The sequence below is a fragment of the Haemaphysalis longicornis genome, unplaced genomic scaffold, assembly GCF_048455015.1.
Source record: "Haemaphysalis longicornis isolate Haplotype H1 unplaced genomic scaffold, Haemaphysalis longicornis Haplotype H1 scaffold_1, whole genome shotgun sequence".
NCBI classification, from domain to species: Eukaryota; Metazoa; Arthropoda; class Arachnida; order Ixodida; family Ixodidae; genus Haemaphysalis; species Haemaphysalis longicornis.
The window spans coordinates 224,979,486-224,998,727 of NW_027526203.1; positions in this window are offsets into that span (position 1 = coordinate 224,979,486).

A 19,242-nucleotide genomic window follows, 5' to 3' on the forward strand; every position below is an offset into this window, starting at 1 on the left:
ATGCACCCCCATTTCTTTCCTTCGTCGGCCACCTGGACGGACAGAATCGCACCCGCCTCGGAGAATTCTCCTGCTGCCCTTCAGCCTTGCGCCTCTCGCCCCGTGCCTCTCACATTGCGGCGGAAACCCTGCCCAAGTGAGAAAAAAAAAAAAAAAACGTCTCCACACGCCGAATCTGAACCATCCAGAACATTTCCAAGTGTTATACAACTAGTGGGAAGTACCCTCGACAAATAACCATAGCGGAGCCACTAACCGTTCTACTGTCGTTTAAAGCCAAGCTTTAAAGGCAAAGCGAGCGGAAAAACCGGCCGACCTGTGTACGCAGGAAACTCTTTCGGCGGAACCCAATGCGCATGCGCGAAATAACCCGGCTGGAGAGGGGTTAGAAGTAAGGGGAGAGGGATTGGCTGGGTTTACAGATGGCGTCGCCACACTGACATCTACCGACACTGATAACTAGTAGGAACGGCGCATTGGAGGGGACGACGTAACGTTGCTACACTCGCTCGCAGCAGAGCGGGCGCGCTGCGAGCTACTGCGTGACGCCGTGGAGCACAGCCCAAGGGACAACGGCGGGCAAGGTCAGGAGTAGAGGCGTGCGGGCGTAGCCGCACGTTACAGCTTCTCCAGTTAACCATCTGTACGGAGTGCATGGGCGCACGTTTTAGATGCGACTGCATCTCATCCACTCGCCTTGTCCCTGCATCCGGCGTCGGCGTTGTTGTCGGCATCCGCCCCTCCCTCATTCTCCTCGCCGCGTGAGCTGCGCTCCCCGCCGCTCACCCCCTCTCCTCTCCGATAACGAACACTCTCTCGCGAGGGGCATTAGATTGGATTCGAATGAATTGGCTTGGATTGGCTTGGCTTGGATTGGATTTGGATTGGATTGGATTGGATTAGAGTAGATTGTGTTGGATTGTGTTGCGTCATAGCCGCGGCAGACGCACTGGCGCCGGCGCGTCCCCTCACCGTTATGTGCGCTATAAAACGCGGTGCCTGCGCCGCTCCGCTCCATCGTTCCAGCGCCGTTCCTCCGCTGTCCAACGCTGCAACGTGAACCCCCTATGCGTCGCATCTGCACAGGGGTTCCCGCGAGGGGAGGTGGGAGATTTTTAAAGCGAACCGTTCTTTGCCTCCCTAATGGCGACTGTCCACACCGAAATGCACAGCAGGAAATCCAACTTTCTCTGACGATGATAATGATCGTCGGTGAAGTGACTACACGTACGCCGTGCCTTAGTGTAACCCTTTTAAAGCGAAGCTTGCTCTGCCTCACTGATGGCGACCGTCCACACCAACACGCACTGCAGGAAAGCCAACTTGATGATGATGATCGTGGGTGAAGTGAAATATGGTTGAACGCGAAGCTTCCTCTCGTCGAAAGCCAGTGTCTTCAAAGTCCAAAGTCAAAGTCCAAATCGTTGCGCCCAAACCGCACAGCAGAAATGCCAACTTACACAATGGGTTTCCACAGAGGTACATCAAGCGCAGCCAGAAAAAAGAATGCTTTCCGTGGTCGGAATCGAACCAAGGTCCCTCGTGTAACGACGCCGACGCCTATCCGACTGCGCCATTGCGAAACGGTCGAAGGGGCTTGTATTTCAGACTTTGAGTCATGTTGCATGGGAGAAAGGTTCGCGTTTTAACTATCTTTATCTTGAGAAAGGTGCCTTGATTTTTTTCTGCATAGTTATTGTTCCAAATAAACACTAATTAAAAGTAAAAAAAGGGGGGGGGGGGGTGGAATCCAGGACGACCTCTCCCCCCCCCCCCCACAAGGTGATACGACATACAGCCAGAGCTGCTTTAGTAGAGCTATGCGAAAACAGCGATCCTCTAAGGACGAAATTCCCCGCGTTGCGCTCATAGAAATAGAAGACGAAATTCTGACTGTAGGCCACTGTAGGCATGTGCCACGTGTGTTTATGTGGCTATTGACCAGAGGTAAATGGCTTTCAGGTATACCAGTAAGGCATGGGTTTGCCATTTTTCTTCAATCCTCCACGTGGGTACAGTGTAGGCTCGCTAATTCGAACTTCAATAATTCAAAGTTATGGATAATTTGAAGTGTACGATTGGGTCCTACTTGGCTCTATAGAAGTTTATGTATAAAAAGCCCGTTAATTCGAAAGTAAGTTGGTACCACTACGGATGATTCGAACTATGCGCCACCGCGACGGCGGCTTGGCCCCTGGCACACGGCCAGAGAAATGCACCCGCTGCCTACACACAAGACTGCGTAGCCTGTGAAACGGAAAGAGTAGGTAAACTGGGGTAAAACCAATGTAAAACCCCCCTGGCGGACGTTTTCAAAGCCGTATTTCTTGCGGACTACGTAGATGGGGACGGCAAGTACCATGGTGTGTGGTGCGCTAACTTATGTGGGCATGATGGTCAGATTCACAGGACCTGTCGCTGTCAGTGTCGTCACTGGCAGCGACAGGTTCTGCGCATCTGACCTGATGTATCATTCCCGCGTCTGAGGAGAAGGAGGAAGCACTAGTGCGGCCGTAGACTCAGAAGTCATGACCAGATTGAATGCCGCCCGTCTCTTGTTCAGTTTTGAAGCAGGCGTTGAGGAGGCCCTCCACTGCATTCGCCCGTTAGAGCAAAAAGCGCTAGCCATCGCCTTCAAGGATAAAAGGCACACTGCAGGCATGCTCTTTTTCAAGCATCAAATCGTTGACAGAACCCACTGCTTCCTAATATGAGTTTACAGTTGTTATTCTTCCCTGTCGTCAGATCAAACTTTCATTAATTCGAACTTAGATGGCTTCCCCTTGCGGTTCGAATTAACGAACTTTTACTGTACATGTTATGTGTGCCAGGGTATTGGAGTGGATAAGCAATGACATGTACATGTACTGTCCGTATTTCTAACTGAGCCGGAATCTAGAAGCCATGGCGCATTTCGCTTCTGCCACCTGGGCATAAAAACGAGCCAAAAAAAAATATCCGCAATTATATCTCTTCATGAGCGAGAGAGAACTCCTGCACGAAGGGTTATGGCCCCTGCCTTAGAAACAAAGGCGCCTGAGCTCGATCCCCCAGACTTGCGGAGTGGCAAAAACATCTTGTTTTTCGCATGTGTGCTCGGCAGCTCGCGCATCAACGCGACCACCTTAACTAAACTCCGATCGCACGTACTTCAAATACTCAACCTCCTAAGAAGAATCACCACACGGCGTCACAGCATTTCCGAACCTGAACGCTTGCAACTTCTTCTTTCCTTCGTACTCTCTCGCTTTACGTTTTACCTCCCGTACCGCAAACTGAATGCCTCTGACAAAACAAAACTAGACTGCCTACTACGACGCATATACCGAGTTGCTCTTCTAATACCTCCCAGCGCCTCCACCAACCGTCTATTAGCCCTGGGCATTCACAACACCGTCGAAGCTCACCGCACAGCCCAGATAGCCAGACTATCGCGCACGCATCCCGGCCGCGCCCTTCTCGCAGCGGCCCACCTGACCTCCCCTTTCCCCTCACCTATGGCCTCCCTTATTCCCACTACGCTACGCCAACTCTTGCATGTACGCCCACTGCCTCGCAATATGCACCCCCACCACCACGCCGACCGCAGACTGGCCAGGGCTATGTCTAGCCCTGCATCTGCAGCGCACATTCCCTCCCTCCCAGCATCATTTATACGTCGACGCAGCTAGCTACCACGATAAACCGGCTTTCGCCACAACCGTCATTTCATCGCTCGACAGCCCTCCCTTGGACGCACTCACGATACATACAACATCAGCTACCGCTGCGGAGGAGGCGGGTATCGCCCTCGCCCTAGTACAGTCTCCCACACCCCGAGTTGTCCTTTCGGATTCTCAGTCAGCAATTCGCAACTTCTCTGCAGGGCTACTCTCCCCACTCGCCCTCAAAATCCTCTCCCGCAGAACACCATCCCACCCCGTGGCTCTGCTGTGGACCCCGGCCCACACGGGAACAGAAGCAAATGAAGCGGCCCGTACCGTACATCTCGAGCTCTTGTCACCCGAGCAGGCCCTTCTCTTGGCTCTACCCACGGCACCCCCAGCTTCCAGGACGCTCTAGTCTCGTACTGAGACATTACCCAGCACTTCCGCCTCCTCCGCAGGATATATCCTCCCCCACACCCTTTCCTCAACCACGAAGCCGGTCGCCACTGGCGGCTACTTCAAACCCACACAACCCCCTGCCGAACTCTCCTACACCGCATCAACCCCAATCTCTACCCTTCGCCTCTTTGCCCTCAATGTCTCCAGCCGGATACCCGCTACCATTCCCTTTGCGAGTGTCCCCACGACCTATTTCCCCCTTTTCCTTCCCCCTTACACTGGGAGCAGGCCCTGGAGAGCTCCGACCCGGAAGTGCAGTTGGCACTAACCAACCGGGCCGCTCAGGTCGCGGAGAAGATTGCATCCTCCGCCACCCCTCTCCCCTAGACCCAGTTTGCAAATAAAGTGTTTCTCCTCCTCCTTGATCGTTATACCGGCGACGGACATATGGCGACACACACACGTTGCAAAATAGAGTGCCCCACATATAATGCACAATGTACAGCTGTCGCTGTAAAATTGCGTGCTCCTTGGCGGCGCGGCTGCAAATGCGGCAGCTCGCACATGCAGGACCAGCACTCGTTGTGGGGTCTCACGTTATATACTTGAATAGGACGGAACGGAGAGCAGTGGATGCTAGCTGGTGGTGACCTTTCTATAAAACAGAGGTAACAAATGAAAACGAGACGGCGGAGTGTGTAAACGCTTTGTCCCCCGTCAATCATCCCGTTCATTACTCAGAAGCGTATAATGTAGCTCTGCTAATCCACAGAACCGCAACCAAAAGAAACGACATTTTGGTCAATCGTTAATTTAAATCTAAATGGAAATACAAAGAAAGCTTTTTTATGGAGAGGCTTAAAGACGGCACGAAGACAACAATGCTTTGTTTGGAAGATTAACCGAATCATGATCCTTAAATTCTTTACGGCCGGTGCGAAACGGTGGTTTCCAGAAAAATTTGCACTTCATGGACATGTTTCAAACCACTCTTTCGGCAACGAAGTTTGGGAGAAAAGCGGTTAGATTTACAAATTTTATACGTTTACTAAGGAATTCACCCTCGACATCAGTGTTAGCCAATAACTTTCAACACGCTGTTTTACGTAGACGTAGACGGTAGACGACGCTTCTCAATTATACAGTCGAAATATTGTCGTCGTCGTCTCCAATCCGTGCACTACAGCTGATTTCGCAGCGTTTCTTCTACAGTCATTTCCTTTGTGATCTGATGTTGCTTGGAAGGCAACATCCGATGGTTAATAATTGGCGTCATCGGTCAGCATAGTTGTCGTTCTCTTGAGGCGATCTCTGCTTCTTCCCCACAGTGGTTTTCCCAGCTTATCGGCCTGCCAGCGAGAAGGTGTGCGTTGGCAGCTTCGGCAAGCCGGCACGCCACAGCGAGGCATCTTGCGAACCCCTGCAGCCACTTATCCAAGTGAAATGAAATTCATTGCAGCTGATGCACAAAGGCCGCCGTGCTGTACGGACCCAAACACTGATCCCGTCGTCTGCTTTCGCTTTCGCGAGCCGCCCGTACCACGAAGCTGTTGTCAAACCGGAAACAGCACAGGATAATGGGAAAGAGTGCTGGGCCCAGTGGGCTTGTCACTAGGCTCATTGACATGGCGGTACAGCTTCACAAACGTGACGTCAGGGCCTCTCCTAACCTTGTCTTTCCTCCATGTGACAAGCCAAGCTCCTCTAATGCTGCATTCTCCTCTCCTCGGGCTCCCCCCGCGCACTGCACCCTGAGATTTTCACCTTTTTTAGGCCCGCGGTGGCATTAGAGATGGGGAAAACGGCTCACTTCAGTGAGCGGCTCACAACAGCTCAGTTCACTCAAGTGAACCGGTCTATTTGAACGGCTCAGCGGTTCATTTAAGTCTGTGTCGTAAGCATAAACTAAAATTATACTTAATTTAAGCACGTGAACTTTTCCTTGTTACGGAGACCTTTCTTTTGTGACAGCATCCTGTGTAGTATTTGCACACAAAATAATTGTCTTCATCATCATTACAAAAGCTTTTATGTGTCTGTGGTATTTCAAGATCACTCTCGCTCGAAATATAAACAAAAGGATGTAAATTTTCTCTGAACTTTATTAGCTCACAAACACGCTTTCTGCTAGTGAGCTAGCTGTGACGCGAGAAAATGTATTCTGGAAAACACGATACAGGAATATAATTTTACTTTATGAAATGTTTTGTCGTTTATGAACAACACTCTGCTCAGTTTATGCGAAGTGAAATTATTCAATATCTTCTGGGCCTAAACGCAATACAGTGTTCATGTGTATTTACGGTGAAAAACATTTCCAGCTTCATCTCCTTTGCGTTCTTAACCATCATCATCATCATCATTATCACTAGCCTATCTACGCCCACTGCAGGGCAAAGGCCTCTCCCATTAATCTCGAGTTACCCCGGTCCTGTGGCAGCGGCAGCGGTGGCGTAGAGGTAGAGCACCCGCCTCGCGTGCAGAAGGACCGTTGTTCGAATCCCGATGCCGGACAATTCCCACCGGGTGCAGGATTGGCCACCCCGGTGTAGTAACGGCGCCAACCTCCCATGCATACGCCAATTAGCGCTCTTAACATCCGAAGCCGTATTTTCTTGGTTACATCGTTTTAAAACCTCCACCGCCCGTTTCTTCACCTCTTCAATGTTGACTTTGAATTCAGCGAAGTATTGTGCAACGGTGAAAGAAGCCTTTTCCAAGGAGATGGCATAATGTAAAACCGCGAATATACATTCATCATCTGCCTGAACAACACGCAGGTTGTTTTTGACCAAATTACTGGCGGCCTTGCCAATACTAGGCTTGGTCCTGGTACGTGCCGAAGCTTCGCCTAACACATCAACACATTCAACCCCACAACCGATCTTCTTCTTGGAGTACATACCGAGCGACGCCCCTTATGAGTTCCAGCCTGTCGGCGGTGTCTAGACATGGTTGAACGCAGAATTTCGGCCCCAAATTTAGGACACGTTCTTGGCGTTCCATCAGCGTTGCGTCCCATGCAGGCAAGTCGTATCTCGGAAATCGCTTTCTTCTATTTCTTCGGCAAGTTTGGACCTGCTTGATTCTACGGGGCCTCAGTCAAAATGTTTGCTTGTTTGGACCACTCACGGGAAGCCCTTAAGTTCCAAAGTACCACCGATAGAGACGTACACGCCACCTTCAGGCACTCAATGAAAGGCATAACCTTGCCTCCAGCTCTCAGACCTGAAGCCAGGTCACGCGTTTTAGGCTGTTACATGCGGATTAGGCAGTGCCAGACAATCTGTGGACGTGGCTATCACCATCCGTGGGCATTGCAATAGGGTGACCAAGGCCTTGAGGTCTCTACAAAGCGGACCGCACGCCTGTAAAGGCACGTTGACACATCGCGCCACGTGGTGACGGGACCATATTCGTCTTCATGAGGACTGGTTGGCGCTCTCACTTTGTTCCGTCATAAAAAAAATGTTCCTTCCCTTATGAAACATACAGACATAGGGGATTGGGAAAGAAGTGCGGGAGCTCTTTAGGGCTGATTCACCCACTTCATAACACTACGAAATGAATGTGCATAAATTTAAAAGAAAAGACCACGCAGTTGCAGAATGGAATCATAATATGAAGGTTCACGTCGTAGGTTACTGTAGTAAAAAAATAAACCAGTTTTCGAGGAAGCGGACTCTTCCACGCGCCTCATTGGCTCACGCAGGGAAGAAGAGAAAGCGGAGAGCGGTGCACGCCCAGCTCGCGCGAGACTTGCTCGCCGAATTCCATCGCAGAATAGCATAACAAGCTTCACTTCGGCAGGGGACGAAAAGCGTCCGAAGAAGCTACCGCATATCCTCGACGGCAAGAAAGGGGGAAGAAGAACCTCGCCGTCGGATGCCCCCTGGTCAACAAAGTGAAGTAGCACGCCATCAAAGCAGTAGTGGACGACCCCTGCAACATGGTCTCTCTCAACGGACAGCCCAGCCAGTCTTCCAGCATCGGCCCGCAGACAATCTTTGGTGAGTCGCCGACGTGCAGCAGGGCTGCACTGGAGCCTTCGTCGTCGGGGCGCAAGGATACGACTCCTCGGCTCGGCCGGACCGTCGGTAGCAAGGGCAGCCCGGGGGAGCAACGGCGGGGCTCCTTCTTCGCGAGGGCCCTTCTGAGCCACGTCAGCGCCATCCTTCTCCTTCGCCATCCATCCGTCCGGCAGGCCCTGCTGCCACAGCCGACCTCGACGTCCCGACCGACCACGTGCAAGAGCTCCATGACCGCCATAGGCTTCCTGGTGATTAGCTGCAGCCAGCCACTTTTCCCCGAGGTGATGGGCCCGCTCTTGGCGGGAGCGGCGACGAACGCGTCCACGCCACCGAAAAGCAGCCAGTGCACCGGATCCACCAGCCGACAGGCGGGACACCGTTTGGCGCACCACTTGGGGCTCGGTATCGACAGCGTTCACCAAACGTCGCTCAGCTCCACAGGCAAGCATTTGCCGCTCTTTACCGCGGAAAAAGTGCGCTCGGAGGCCAGCAAAAACGCCACTGTCATCAGCCCGACATCGTCATCGCATAACAGGAAATGCGTACAACTGGCCCGATCATTGGACGAACGAGTGGCCACCACAGTGCGCTTGCACGCCGCGGACGCCAGTTGCGTCAACGACGTCGCCAAGCTGGACACAAAGCTCGAAGACTACGCTGCCGTCACCTGGTGCACTTTCTCGCCCAGAACGCCCGACGGCGTTGCATCGCACCCGCCGACAAACGGCGCTTGTCGTGCCTCGAAGTCGTGGCTGGCGGATGGTCCGCCGCACACAACATCGTCACGTCGCGTCAGCAGTGGAGTGCCGGGGACACCGTACCACACATGGTCGAGTATTGCCTATTGGGCGAGAGCGAGCAGTGGAACACCACCCCAAAGGCTTTTGAAAGCTTCTTTGCCACTGCCCCTAACAGCTGAAATCTCGCGTCCTCACGACTGCGACCATGCACATATCGGGCTTTGAAGACGGCGATGGCGCCGAGACGGTGGGCATCGAAAAAGCGCACGTAAAGCTGCTGCCGCAAACTGGACCGCTCGTTGGTTGCACTTGAGGTGGCGGGGAGACAGCGGTGTTGGGGATCACCATTATGACACTACGCGCTTTGTACGTTAATGTATAATTGCGCAAAATTGTAAATATCGTGATTAATCGTTTTAGATAAAATATATCTACAATAAAATGTTAAACAACGTGATATTGAGCATGCTTTTGGCGCGTACTTTTATTTTTAAAGTTGCAATCGACAAGCATTCATTGCTGCAACTGAAGGAAAACCGGCCAACAGCCCCTACATGCCCTGAGTGACGTAATTCGGGCCGTCGAAGGACGTCAAGACCGGAAAAGAGAGAAACTCTTTTGAGCGAGTTTCCATGCTATCTGATGAGCATAGAGCAGTAATTTTCGCTAAGGTACTTTGCGACCCCCTAATCTAAGTACTGGGTGTGTTTGGTGACTACGTTCTGCGAGCATTTAAGATTTGAAAAGTTGAAGTGTTGCAGGGTCCTTTTAAAAAGAAACCCCTAACATGGGCCCAATACTCATTCCCGGTTGCTCAGGGACCTCGAACAGATAGCCCTTCAAATTCATTTAGTGGGGTACCAAAGGTAAGCCCCTTATATGGAAATTTGCAATCCCCGTGTACGGAAGCGTCATGTTGGGGTGCATGGGTTTGGGGGTCTAGCAGAGGCGGCATATTTGCTGGCCCCGATATTTCCAACTGCAGGAAAACCCCAAGCCATGATTGTTTTCTTCCGCCACCTGCTCCTTTCAACCGCCCGTAAAACGTGGATATATAGGACATTTTACCGTAGGACGGCTTTCTTTATCAGCGAAGACTTGGGATGGTTTTCGCTTGGGAAACAGATAGTCCTGAGTTATATCTTCAGAGCTTCCAAACTGGCAGACGCATTCCATTTTTCAGATCGGTGCTCATTGGCGCATGCGTAGCGATACCGGCGGCAAACACCCGCCAAAGGACCGGCGACGGAGGGCGATGGACACGCGGTGACACACCCAAGGTCCCCGTCCCACACGCAGAGCAAAAATAAGCAGTCCTGTAATGAGCCATCATGCATGTTGTCGCTGTGAAACAAAGGCGATAATAAACAGGAAATGTGACCTAACGGTGCAATTAAAAAGGCGGAGAAAGCGTAAAACCACACCGCAAAACCCGTGGGACGCTAAAGACACCTCGTGTTTTAAATGCAGAGCATTTCAGTAACTCACGATGTCACCCGCGTTGAAGTCCGTAGGCGTCCGTAGTCGTAGTCCGCACCCCTCCCCCTACACTATATAAAAAAAACACTATCCGGCGCCTGCTTTCGATCCCTCTGTTACGAAAAGGGAAAGCCGTTCTTCAGCGTTTATTGGCGCCGTGGAGAGAGCGACGCAAAGCCGTGCACGGTCGTTCAAGCGCAGACAATGCTGAATTGCTTGCTCGGAGACGTCCGTGAATGACACGAAGGGCGGAAAGGTCCAACTGCTGAGACTGCAGCAGCTGGTCCACCTCGCTGATGATCTTCGTGTTCATAGCCCGCCGTGACGCGCGCTTGTTCTCGATACATTCCATGCCGGTCGTAGCTGAAGAAAGGCGTACCCAGCTCGTCAGGAGAAGGCTCGCCGCAACGCTGGCTTGCTTCCCGGGTTTTCGGCACCAATGTTAAGAAAAGGGAAAGCCGTTCTTCAGCGTTTATTGGCGCCGTGGAGAGAGCGACGCAAAGCCGTGCACGGTCGTTCAAGCGCAGACAATGCTGAATTGCTTGCTCGGAGACGTCCGTGAATGACACGAAGGGCGGAAAGGTCCAACTGCTGAGACTGCAGCAGCTGGTCCACCTCGCTGATGATCTTCGTGTTCATAGCCCGCCGTGACGCGCGCTTGTTCTCGATACATTCCATGCCGGTCGTAGCTGAAGAAAGGCGTACCCAGCTCGTCAGGAGAAGGCTCGCCGCAACGCTGGCTTGCTTCCCGGGTTTTCGGCACCAATGTTAAGAAAAGGGAAAGCCGTTCTTCAGCGTTTATTGGCGCCGTGGAGAGAGCGACGCAAAGCCGTGCACGGTCGTTCAAGCGCAGCGTTCCGAACTCCCCCGCGTGCTTCTCGCAGTATTGGGTGCTGTTGTTGTTGTTGTTGTTGCGCCTTTAGGTATGGCACATACCCAATCAGGGGATCGGCCAATCAACAGAGGATGGTTAAAATGAATGGAATTCTTTTCTAATCACGCGACTTTCAGGAAAGATAATTTAGACCGGTTTGAAAAATTTTTGAGAAAAAAGGGGGAAAAAAAAACCTGAAAAATCAAAGCGAGGGTGACCAATCGCAATCATAAAGAGAATCGTTTTGAATTTTCAATGTAGCGCAGGAGGGCAGAGCATACATCCCGGCGGCAGAACCCCGTTTCGGATGCCCCGAACGATAGAACAAACGTGCCACTTTCTTCTCGTCGCATCTATCATCATCCCCATGTTGGCGGTAAATTACAAATCCGCAACACCCTCGAACCTGCGGGTGGAACGCAATGTACATGGTGCTCTACCCACTGCGCCACAAAGCCGACACAGAATGGGAGGCTACGAACGCGCCTTATATCCTTGACTCATTCAAATTACTGCTGACGAGCGCTCTCTCGTCAGCAGTTGCCACAAGTGCAACAACATTAACGTAACGCAAACTACTTAACGTCGTGCGCCCCCGGAAATGCTCTGCATTTGATCGTGCCCCTCGCGAGGGGGATGTTTCACTGCGTCGCCATGCGAACAGTTTGCCGTTATAGTTTCCGCCCGCTCCGGTCGGTGTCGCCACGGTTCAAACCACGGCAGGACGCTGCGCGGGCGTTCGTTGATCGGCGTGCGTTCCGGCGTGGTGGTTTGATTTTTGTTTGTTCTTTTACAAATTTAGAGGCCTAAAAAACGATAGAATTGGCTTGAGTAGTTTGTACAGATGTCCCAGAGAAATGTTTGCAGCGATACGAGGCTATAATCACATCGAAAATCGATTTTAATTGTCCCAGCCGCGAGCTACCACAAATCGGCAGCACTAGTGAAATCGTTATCGGCGTGACGGAACGTCGTCCGACGCTTCTGGCCGGTTCAGGGTGACGTCATGTAGACATTTTTGGAACCGGAAACGATAGCCTGCGGTGCTGTTGTCGGGGGTCTCGTTTCGGCAGAAGGCGGGGGTGTGATACCCTTGATATCTCTGTTAACAAGGTTTGTAAACTTTGCGCACTTTGAGTTTTCGACGTCTTTGGTCAATTCAGTTCGTGTCCGGCGCATGGTGCCGAAAACTGCACTGGTGCCGAAAACTGTGTGGTGTCTTAGCTAAGCGGCCTGTGCACGTCCCCGAGCTCACCAAAGTTCTGCTATCGCAAGCTCACGGAATTCCAAGTACTGCAGTGGAAGCCTGTCCGAGCAAATAGACGGACGGCGCCAAGATGCATTATTTTCCACGTGACGATGCGCAGCGCGAAACGTGAGCAGAGGTCGTGCGCGGCGGCAGCCGGAAGAACTGGCCGCCGAAGCCGGCGAGCAGAATTTACTCGCTGCACTTATTGGATGACTCCTACCTGCAGAGCCTGAAGTTGACGGAGGAGCTGAAGTGCAAGCGGAGTGGAAATGATTAGGCATATTAAGTGCAGAGCACTTATGGGCTCGCTTTGTCGTCGTAGCTCGCTAACGGTCGATGTCAAGCGACTGCCGGGATCGGGCGGCGCAGCGAGACAACGGATCCAAACGCAAACGCGTCGCATTTGCCCGATTCGACGAACTAATACGATACGCGCTACTGTCACATTCATGTAAACGTGCTTTGTGACGCATTTTCGTGATGAAGTTTCTGGTGCGTTGTTGCCTCCTTCAGTGTATTGAAAAACAAAAAAATTGGGCCCATCTCCCCGCGAGGGGGACTCGAGTAAATGTGTCGCATAGGGGGTGGGTTTATTGCGTTAACGTTTAGTGTTTGGGGAGTTGGTGGTGTGAATGCGTTGTATCAGCAGCTTCTTGGCGTAGTTTGAATGAGTCAAGGATATAAGGCGCGTTCGTAGCCTCCCATTCTGTGTCGGCTTTGTGGCGCGGTGGGTAGAGCACCATGTACATTGCGTTCCGCCCGCAGGGTCGAGGGATCGAAACTAGGCGCCGGATAGTATTTTTTTTTAAATGCAGAGCATTTCAGTAACTCACGATGTCACCCGCGTTGACGTCCGTAGTCGTAGTCGGCACCACTCCCCCTACACTATATAAAAAAATACTATCCGGCGCCTGGTTTCGATCCCTCGACCCTGCGGGCGGAACGCAATGTACATGGTGCTCTACCCACTGCGCCACAAAGCCGACACAGAATGGGAGGCTACGAACGCGCCTTATATCCTTGACTCATTCAAACTACGTCAAGAAGCTGCTGATACAACGCATTCACTACTACCAACTCCCCAAACACTAAACGTTAACGCAATACACCCACCCCCTATGCGACGCATTTACTCGAGTCCCCCTCGCGGGGAGATGGGTCCAATTTTTTTATATAGTGTAGGGGGAGGGTTGCGGGCTACGACAACGGACGTCAACGCGGGTGACATCGTGAGTTACTGAAATGCTCTGCATTTAAAAGGTGCAGAACCACCGATTTTGGGGGCGGCCGTGGGAAGAGCGGATAATTCTCGGCCTCACGTAGCAGGTAGTACGCGGGCTCGTTGCCTGAGGACTGCTCAATCCGTGCGATAGGTAATAGGAAAAACGAATGCGAGATTACACCTAGGAGGGACCGTGGTGACTTCTGGACTGACAGCGGCCTTGACAATGAACGAATGATCACCAAGAATAGGGCCTGAGCGGCAAAGTTGAAAAGATAAAATAATCAGAACCAACAAAGTGCGATGTGTTTTGTGAAATAAAATATAAGGCGCCCGGATATCGTACTCTAGCATCCCCCTTTTGCACGGCTGCACACAACACAATCAATCAATCGACGGTGGCGTGAACCACGGCGTGAACTTCGACGGATCCGAAAGCTCAATAAATACAAGTGTTTTCTGCCTCTTCACCCGCACAGTCATCCCGCTGTGCGTATCGGGTTGCAGGCAGAGCTGCGCGCTACGCACATGACATGGCAAAGACTTTATTAAATCACCTGCAGTAGGCACCCCGTTGCCGGGATACTTAGACGAGGCCTAACGTCGGTCCTGTCTGGACCGTCACTCGTCAGCGTCCTCGCTACTCGCCCCCAGGCTAGTCGCCGTTACCCCGAGGGGTGGCTGACGCCTCGCAGCTTTCACTCGGTCGCTGTCTTTCGAGGGCCTCCAGGATCTGCTAGACGGCCAGGAGTTGGTCTTCCGTGTTATAGCGATAATCTTGTAAGCTGCGCTAACAAGAACGGGACGCTACATACTGCAACGGCTCGGCTACCAAAATCAAGCACTACAAGACGACAAGGAACATGTATCACTCCCACAGGACCTGCTCCGCAGACTCCACGTATCGCCGATCCCCCGCCACATGCACCCCGAACACAACCAAGAGAGAAGGCTCGCAAGAGCGAAGACACTCACGGCATCGCACGCCAACGACTCGGGAGCATACTACGTAGATGTGGCCAAGTACCCAAATCAGCCGAACACGTATGCGGCAGCTGTTATAGCCGCCAACACCGGCGAACTATACACCGCAGGCAGCGTCAAAGCCAAGAGTGTGCATCACGCCGAGGAAATGGCGATCGCTCTGGCACTCACAAGTCCGAAGTGCACCACTGTGATCAGCGACTCGCGGACAGCGATCGTGAACTACGCCACAAATCGTGTCTCCCACAGTGCAGTGAGGGTGTGCGGGGCCCTACCTCCCAAAGAAATGACGATGACTATTAGGTGGTTCCCGGCGCACGCCGGCCCGTTGGGTACGGGCAGCAACCGCAACGAGGAGGCGGACCGAGCAGCGCACGCGCTCACCGGACGCGGCGCAAGCTCCAGCCCCCAACTTGCAGAGCAAGAGCTCGACGAAGCGTCGCCACTCACCACCTATAGGGACATCCTTGAGTGGTATCGAGCTAACCGCCGGACCTTCCCACCACCGCACCCTCGTCTGACGAAACGAGAAGCGGTCGTGTACAGACAACTACAAACTAATGCGCTAATGACTCCGGTGATAGCCAAACACATGTGTCCAGAAGTGTTCCCAAGCGACGTGTGTGTGTTGTGTAAGAAGGACAGAGCCACAGCATCTCACATTCTGTGGGACTGTAGACTACACCCCAGTGAAGCCAATACAGCCAAAACGCTCCCGCCGCTTCTCGCAAGTGCGACCAGAGACAAGGATTACGAAATACAGCATACGGCCGTCCAGCAGGTGTTGGGGGCCCTCGAACGCCAGCGCCCCGAAACTGCTGCCTCCACTGGAGGCAATGCATGAGTAGGGAGCCGACGACGAGTGGCGGCCCGACACGACGACTAGGCTGCGTCCCAGCTGCCGGACTCAATAAAGATGTTTGCTCTCTCTCTCTCTCTTCCGTTTTATAGCTCCGCGCCGCGTCTTGAAGCCACGGCGGGATCACAGTCTCTGTTTCCGCTTCTGCTGGTCTTGCGGCACAATCCCACAGGATGTGGATCATAGTGGCCCGAGCCCTGCGGCACACCTTACACGTGTCGTCCGGAAAATTGTTAGGAAAATTGGCAAAAGAGACAAGTTTTAGTAGAAATACCCGCTTGAACTTACTGAATTGGGAATCACTTGAGCATCGCAGAACTGTATTTCGCTTAAAATTATTTTATGAAGTTTATTTTTCACAGAATGGTATGCCGCGCGAATCGTATATTTTCCCGCCTCATCATATATCCGCCCGCATGGACCATATTTATAAAGTTCGTGAGATAGATTGTAAATCTAGTGCGTTCTTTCACTCATTTTTTCCTAAAACCATTCGTCAGTGGAACAGATTACCTTCTTCCGTGTTTGTACACCATTCTAGTAACACGTTCCTGTCCACAGTTACGTCACTCGAAGGCCTAAACTAACATTGTCATGTGTTTGCTACAGCGCAGGTTTTGCTGTTTCCTCAAATCACCTGTCCGCTCACTATTCTGTAATTGCTTCTTTTAATACATGAATTGCATTTTCTCAGCCTGGCCGAACGCACTGTTTTATCAATTATCGTACCAATGCCGTCTTTTCACGTGGTGTGTCTGAGGGCTATCGAAAATGTTATGTGCCCTTTTCATTGCTTTGTCGTTTTTTGAACTTTCGATTCCCGCTTGTGTAAAGTACTTGTGAGTGCCTTTTTCTGAATTATTGCAATAATGCAGTATTTTTTCGTGGCATGTCTTCAGCTATTTGAAATGTATATATGCGTTCTCTTATAACTTGCTTTCTTGCTTGCTGATAAGTACTTCTTGTGACTGCCTTTTTGTACACCCCCCACTGTAATGCCGCAAGGCGCTGTGGGTACTAAATAAATAAATAAATAAATAAATAAATAAATAAATAAATAAATAAATAAATAAATACTGTTCTGAGCATATGTGCTTCATTATGACCGGAGTCAGTAACGAGCCCGTCTGCAGCTGTCTAAATAGCGCCGCCTGCTCCCTGGTAAGATCAGGGTGCGGCGGTGTCATTACTCGTCTGTTCATGCGATAATACTTTGTAATATCGTGGAACGTGCCCATCCTATCTTTAGTTTCCGCCCACAGCTCAGCAGACAGGCTCGTTTCTGCTGCGCGGCCAGATAATTCTCGCGCAACAGAGTTCGCCGTCTCGTTGTGGTTGTCCGCAAGTTTAGACACATCTGTCCCCCCGTGGGCGGGGAACCACTTCACTGTTACTTTTCTGCCCGTTAAATCCAACGCGGTGAGCACCCGCACTGCTCCACGACACAGCCTGCCCTTGGCAAAGTTCCTCACGGCTCCCTTTGAGTCACAGAGGACTGTCTTGGTGTTTAGGTCAGCGATGGCCAAGGCTATGGCCACCTCTTCGGCGCTCTGCGCCTCACATGTTTTAACGCTCGTTGCAGAGACTGTCTCTCCGGTTACGGCGTCGATCACCACTGCAGTGAAGGCTTCCCGGTTACGGTACTCCGCTGCGTCGACGTATCGGGTGCCAGGTGCGTTGGCGTGTTGCTCGATCATGGCTTTGGCTCTCGCCTTTCTCCTCTCCCCGTTGTGGATAGGGTCCATGTTCCTGGGGATGGGTTGTACCCGCGTCCCGCTCCGGATGTTAGCCGGTATGTCCTCTTGTCTGTTGAGTGGTCTACCGCTCGTTCCGGGCTCGAGTCCTAGCTTGGCTAAGATGGCTCGACCGGTCTTCGATCCCTTGAGCCTCTCCATCTGGGCGGCTCGCTGGGCCTCGCTGATTTCCTCGAGCATGTTGTGCACGCCGAGGTCCATGCTTGCGCTGTCGGAAAGACCGAAAGCTGCTCTGTATGCTTTGCGTATAGCTGCATTTAGACGATTGCTTTCCGCCGCTTTCCAGTTGTTGTAGGAAGCGACATACGTTATATGGCTAACGGAAAACGATTGGATCAGCCGTATCAGACTGTCCTCCCGCATGCCGGCTTTCCTGTTGGCCACCCGCTTTATGAGGCGAGTGGCCGCTGTGACTTTGGTTAGGAGTCGGTGGACCATCTCCCCGTTGGTGCGATTCTTTTCGATTTGAAAGCGCAGCACTCGTATCTTCCTGACCTCAGGAATCTCTTGTCCGTTGCCTGTCCGTACCACGATTCTGTTGTTGACCGTGTTGTCCTCGTTCGTCTTTAACTCGGTGGAACCACCAGGAGCTCCGATTTGCTTGGCGAGCAGATAAGTCCCGTTCCTTTCAGCTGGTCTTCGATGGTATCGACTGCTTGCTGTAGTGTTGACTCGATATGTCCGTCGCTGCCGCCTGGAACCCATAGCGTTATATCGTCGGCGTATATGGTGTGCCGTACGGCAGCTATCGACTCAAGGCGGCACGGACGGCCCCGCACGCACGCATACAGTCATGCGCGCAGCGCGGATGGGCGGTCGCGTGAAGCACAAAGAACTACCGCTTGCCTGTCACGTGAGGGTGAAGTTCCCGTGGGTTTTTTTCTTTCTATTTTTTATGACTAGACTTCACGATTGTCACGTGACGCTCCCTCCTAAACTCTTTTTTTCTTCTGTGGTCGAGTGGTATGAGGGGCAGGTTGCTGCAGTCGGGCACGACCTTGTTTAGACGTTTTGAGGCGATGAGACTGTGCTTCTCGCATAGTGCATAATGATTCGGTCGGTTAAAATGTTAAATATGGCGGTGCCCTCAACAAGAGTATTTGCAGCGTAGCTGGGGACCCCGAGTGTGATGCGGGTTATGCGTCTCAAGAGATTGTTTATCTGGCGGAGTTGCTGCTCTGTGATACACTTGTATGGAAACCCGTACATGATCCTCGTATAGCCAAGAACTTCTGCAATGCGCCTGAGTTCTGCTTCCCTCACACCATAGATCTTGTGGGAAATTCTTTTTAGCATATTTGATATCTGCTTTATCTGCTTTAGTGCCCGCTGCACCCATATGTCAGCTGTGCCGTTCTGTTGCCAGTACAATCCAAGGATGCGTAAGTGTGGTTTTCGTAGTTTCGTAGTGGCGGTTGCCATGGCATTGACCGTGAGTTGAATGAGACGTCGTGTTTCTTCTCCTGTTTTTTTGTGAACTGTTGTGACTTTTATGTTGAATTCTACGCGTGAGTTCCGGTGACTTAGCCTTGTGCCGTGGACGCCAGCGTAAAGAGCCTTTGGTGCAGTGGATCTGGTTTTCGTGAACTCGTGTGCTGTTCACTTTCCTTCATCAGTAGCACAGTGCATATATCCTGTGTCCTGTCTACCCGTGTAGTGGCTAACTTAAACGGGTTCCAGTTGTTACGATATTTAATAAATTATATTTGTGTTCTTCTGTCACACAACTCTGAATTGTTTGTGTGTTATTCTTTTGTTTGTAAACAACTCTCAATTGTTTGTGTGTTTCTGTAAGTGTCCGCAACTGCTACCCTTCGGGCTCTGTTAGTTTTGTAACAATGGACGCTGCACCTATTTAATTGTTTCTGGTTGTTACTCGGTATCACTGATACCAGGATTACTTGATAATAAATTTACTCTTTCAGGCAGCCAGACCACAATTTTGTCGTTTAAATAACCCAGCCATGGAAGACTATCGTCCTGAAACCCAAAGCGCGCGTCTCT